We start from the raw sequence: 6,072 nt of genomic DNA, 5'->3' as shown, positions 1-6,072 counted from the left end.
TAATTGTAAGGTAGTGGCGGTCATTCATGTACTAAATAACCAAAGTTATTTGTATTATTTAATGCTATTTATCTTATATAATCCAATGTTATCATTCCTTGCATGCATCAATTACCTAAATGCTGGAATTATATCAGCAATACTTTTTTTATGTTACTTTTTGTTCCAGTATCAGAGTTCTTATGTTATCCATCTTTTCTCATGAAATATGGAACTCATCCTGCTGATGTTTCTCTTGAAATTTAGCAGTTTTATATCAGTGGTATGTATATGCAGCAAAAGCTAGTAAACCAGCAATAAAAACAAAATTGCAGTTTTTGAACCAAGTCCTAGACCCACAGCTACGGATAGCTGCCATGCACCAAATGCCACATGCCACATACCAAGAGTCAAATGATGGCTTAGTATTATAATTTACGAAAACACCCTCAGAGCAGGCTTGATCTTTTTCAGCATCAAAACGGTGGGAATATTTGGAAATTGTGGCTTACTCATTCATTGAAAGGCTGCGTGCTCTACCAGGAGATACTTCATTCTTAACTCTTAGAAAGGTTATAATTTCAAACTCTTTTATTGATTCTAGTGTGATTTGTAACAGCTTGTACCAGAATTCTGAAAATTCTTAAAACCTGATAAACAAATTCATACTCCATAGCTGGGACCAGGGAAGCTGGAGGGCTGCTTGAGGTTTGCATTGTCTGCAGTATTGAGGCTCGTCCCCTTTCCCTCATTTCTTCTTTCCTGATGCAGAACGCTTATACTGTATGGGGCAGATCAATGCATCTTTGTGAGGTCCCTCAGAGCTGAAATCTTCCCAGCTGCTAGTAGTACCCTACAGGGACACCACAGTTTCAGCCTTATTTCTTCCAGGAAATAAACTCTGATAGAATGTTATGGTTCCCCTCACTCCTTCACCTCCTCATGGCCTAAGCAGTCACAGGAAGACCTCTTCTGCAGCCTTGTCTTGTGTCTGCATTGTCCAGCTCTGTTCTGCTGCCATCATCCTTCCTTTATCCAGTCCACTACCAGCAAAAAAAAGACCACAACCCATTTAACTGCAAACACAGTAGCTATTTGGTTTCACCAATGAGCAAAACAGATACCCTATCTGATCTCAGCTCTAAAGATGAGAAAGACTCTCATCTTTAGTTACCCACTCAGTATTCCCAGTCCCTTAGGTCTTCCTCTGACGAGCCATGCCATGTCCCCCACTTGAGCACAAAGTCGTTGATGTTCCTCATGCTTTTTTTTTTTCTTTCTCTGTATTTAGACTCCTTTTATCAGATTCCTGTGGTGACAAGTACTACTGCTGAAGATTTAATACTCCATGTTGAAAACACTACTGGGAGGTGGGTATGATCCATGTCTTTTCAAGTCTGTTGAAAGACCCCTATATGCTTCAGTAAAGTTTGATCAGTAATTCAAATCCCATTTCAGTAAACCAACGTTATTATTAGTTAAATCGCATAATGTATGCTGTTGACATTAATATAATTTTGTTTTATGTTTAAAATTAAACTCGTGAAACTGGTCTATTGAATTGTGAGTCTAGAATAGTCATCATATCTAAGACTTGTGAGTCTGTTATTTTTGATTTATAAAGCATTTGGTGTAGCAACAACAGCAGCCAAAAAAACCCTGAAACCTGAAACTGGTACATCTCAGAGGTCATGACTGAGAGAAGAAAAGTGTTTTTGTCTAAATAGCTTAATAAGCTTACATCAGATAAAATTTTATCTGTCGTCTTTCAGCTAGAAAGAGAAATCTTGGATCAACCCAGGCACACTAATGGATACTGTTAGTGAAACAGAAAAACACAGATTGTACAATAGATTTAAATGGCAAGGTCTTAGAAACACATTTCTTTACTGTTTCTGAAAGAAGGTTTGGCTCCATTACCCTAGCACTTAAAAGTAAGGACCACATTTTTTCTGCTTAACTCACATAACCCTTTAACATCTATAAAGTTACAGGAGCTTAAAGGAAGAACTTGGTTCTAGCCTTTATCCAGAAATAATAAAGAAATAAATAATGAAACCTCTATTCATTGTGTTCACTCTGTCTCAGCTAATGAGGAAATGAAAGCTTTGATGCAGAACAGTAAGTTCTTTTTGAATGAGAGTGGTTTGCACTGTACTTGTTCATGGATGACCTGATAAGATTTCCATGTGAAGATGTAGAAAACATATAGAGCTAAGCTGCATGTTAGAGAGACTGTTTCCCCATATTTTGCAATTAATTTTAAGAATAATTAGCACTGTTTAATTTAAACACAAGCAATACTCTAGGTCTATTTATTCATTGTAACATTTATAATAGTGATTTCTATTTGCGATAACAAAGATTCACTCCAAGGAATGCCTTTGTAAAATACTATTTTGCTCAATTAAAATAGTCTTTTCCTATTATTCATAAAGCTACTACTACCTACTTTGATTATACAAAATTCTCCCATAATTCAGAGTTCTTCCCTGAAGTTAAGCACCCCAAATTTCTCACCTAAATGGAAGTAAACATGACTCATAAGATGAAGAGAATTAATCTAAACTTGATGAACTTCATATCCTCCTACAAATTTCTCTTTGCCTTCAACTCTGCCTAAATGAAGCGCAGGTTGTGACCTGTAGTTATTACTCTATTACTAATAAACTTACAATTACTATACAATTTCCTGCCTATTTGGTGTAACTTTATTATTTTTCTTCTGATACTTAACTCAGTAGACCTAGGACTGTCTTTTTGTCTGGCATGTTAGAGTCCTAGTCCTTACTTTAATGTCGTAAAATTATATCATTTTGTAAAATTATGTAAATTCATCTGGTTACCTGAATTTTGATTAATATGAAATAGAAGTATTGTCTCACCTTATGCTGGGAAAAGAACCATAAAGACAGACTATCCACAAATGAATAAACAAAACAAGTCTCTGGGAAATCATTTTACTCAAGTAAGTTGTCAAAAGCGAAGTTGGAACTTCAATAGGACTTAGATGACTAAGTAATCTTTATGCTTTTGACCATTTACATCAATGCAACTAATTTATGCACTATTAAACAAGATATCTTCAAGAGGTGAAATATTAAAAGCAGAACAGCAAAGGAAATTTAAAACTTACTGGCAATAAGCATTAACATTTTCTTCTGAATTTTAGAATCATAGAACCATAGAATGGTTTTGGTTGGAAGAGACCTTAAAGATCATCTAGTTCCAACCCCCCTGCCATGGGCAGGGACACCTTTCCACTAGATCAGGTTGCTCAAAGCCTAATCCAACCTGGCCTTGAACACTGCCAGGGAGGGGACATCCACAACTTCTCTGGGCAACCTCTTCCAGTGTCTCACTACCCTCACACTATAGAATTTCTTCCTAATATCTAATCTAAATCTACCCTCTTTCAGTTTAAAACCATTTCCTCTCATCCTATCACTACATGCCCTTGTAAAAAGCCCCTCTCCAGCTCTCCTGTATGCCCCCTTCAGATACTGGAAGGCTGCTATGAGGTCTCCCCGGACCCTTCTCTTCTCCAGGCTGAACAGCCCCAACTCTCTCAGCCTGTCGTCATAGGAGAGGTGCTCCAGCCCTCTGATCATCTTCGTGGCCCTCCTCTGGACTCACTCCAACAGCTCCATGTCCTTCTTATGGTGGGACCCCAGAGCTGAAAGCAGTACTCCAGGTATCTCACAAAAGCAGAGTAGAGGGGCAGAATCACCTCCCTTGACCTGCTGGCCATGCTTCTTTTGATGCAGCCCAGGATATTGTTGGCCTTCTGGGCTGCAAGCGCATGTTGCTGGCTCATGTTGAGCTTCTCATCAACCATCACCTCCAAGTCCTTTTCCTCAGGGCTGCTTTCAATCCATTCTCCACCCAGCCTGTATTTGTGCTTGGGATTGCCCTGGCCCATGTGCAGGACCTTGCACTTGGCCTTGTTGAACTTCCCACAGTTCGCACAGGCCCAGCTCTCAAGGCTGTCAAGTTCCCTCTGGATGGCATCCCTTCCTTCCAGTGTGTCAACTGCACCACACAGCTTGGTGTCATCAGCAAACTTGTTGAGGGTGCACTTAATCCCACTGTCCATGTGGCCGACAAAGATGTTAAACAGCACCGGTCCCAATACCGATCCCTGAGGAATGCCACTTGTCACTGGTGTCCACTTGGACATCAAGCCATTGACCGTAACTCTTTGAGTGCGACCATCCAGCCAATTCCTTATCCACCGACTGGTCCATCAGTCAAGTCCATGTCTCTCCAGTTTAGAGACAAGGATTTCATGCAGGACAGGGTCACCATAGGTCACATGCCAAGGCTTTCTTACAGTTTTTCTATCCTGAATTTGAGCTGGTCCAATTTATAAAGTATGCAGATTATTTTCCACCTTCCAAATAAGTATTCGTGAAATGTGTTTTCCCCTTTATAATTCAATAGGGATTGGATGTATACACTCTTGGGGACAAAGAAATAGTTCTAAATAAGGTGGCTGATTATCCTTCTAACTAAATTGACCATAGCTAATTTCACTTTCACATGGTTGGCAAGAGGGTAAATGTTTTGAACCAATACGTTAAATATTCTACTTCATAAATTGGAAACATGCCTGGTGCAGCTGATTGTGCCAGCTGGCTGATCTTCAGTGTAGGGCATGTGTTCACTCTTTGTCTCATGGTATTGAATTAGCCAACTGTCTGTTGTGCCTTTTTGAGGCAAAACTAATAAGAGATGTGATTAAAGAGAGTACTTTGTTTCGCTCTTCTTCACCTCAAAAGCAGGCAGAAATCCCACGCCAAAGGAAAAAATTCTGTAGGTTATCAGTCCAATTAAAAACTGAATTCTGAAGAAATATTCAAAGCTTTGGTCACCCAATGCATTTGTCTTTCATTTCTGCAAGTGAGAATTTGAATCTCTGCATATGTCACAAGTAAAAATGAGTACCATAATTTGAATCCTCAACTATTTATTTAATAATACTGTTAACTAAAGGTGGCTCTGTTCTGAAATCAAGTCATCTGAGATATGGCTGTATCAATGGAATTATATGTAGACACTTACAAGCTTGAGTTACAAATCAGGCCTATATGATTCCTGGCCTTTCCTAGGCACTGAGTTGACTTCCAGAGAAAATAATTGGAAACTTACAAAAATGGTATTGGATAATGTGTTTGTTGAGAATGCTATCTCTGGAGCAGATTTTCTCCCTTTGAGAATGGAGATGTGTGATGAGGTCATTTCTGTACAATCAGAACAGTTTACATTTGAGATAGGAAAATGTTTTAGAAACCACTTTGTCCTTCTAAAAATCACTATTTTTTTCCCTTGTTGCCGAGAAAGCCAACAGCATCCTGGGCTACTAGCAGGTTGAGAGAGGTGATCCTTCCTCTCTGCTCAGCCCTGGAGAGATACATCTGCAGTGCTGGATCCATTTCTGGGCTCCCAGTATGAGAGAGACATGGATATATCAGAGTGGGCCCAGTGAAGGGCCAAGAAAATGCTTAAAGCCTTGGAGCACCTAACATACAAGGAAAGGCTGAGAGCTGGAACTGTTCAACTTAGAGAAGAGAAGGCTCAGGAAAACTCATTCATATGTATAAATACCTGATGGTGTGGAAGAGAGAAGAAAGAACCAGACTCTTGGTGGTGCCTGGTGACAGGAAAAGAGGCAATTGGCACTAACTGCAATATAGGAAACTCCACTTAAACATAAGAAAAATTTTTTTTTTCTTCTTCAGTGTGAGGGTGTCCAAATACTGGAATAGGTTTCTCACAGAGGTTGTGGAGTCTCCATGCTTGAAGATACTCAAAACCTGACTGGACATAACCCTGAGCAACCTGCTGTAGTTGATCTTACTTGAGCAGAGGTCTTGAACTGAACAATCTCCAGAGGTGTCTTCTAATCTCAACCATTCTGTGCTCCTGTGGTTCTGCAATATTGGACAAAATTTCAGTAAGGAGAAAGGGAAAGTTATCAATTTTAATTAGCATTTGAACTATATTTTTGTTACATTTGTGGTTTTCTGTCTCAGAAATTCTAGTAGCTGAAATGTGATCTGCACAGGGCAAAGTTTGTGTCCCTAAAATAGG

This window comes from Nyctibius grandis, chromosome 3 (assembly GCF_013368605.1).
Source record: "Nyctibius grandis isolate bNycGra1 chromosome 3, bNycGra1.pri, whole genome shotgun sequence".
Taxonomy (NCBI): domain Eukaryota; kingdom Metazoa; phylum Chordata; class Aves; order Nyctibiiformes; family Nyctibiidae; genus Nyctibius; species Nyctibius grandis.
Note: the sequence above shows the minus strand (reverse complement) of the source record.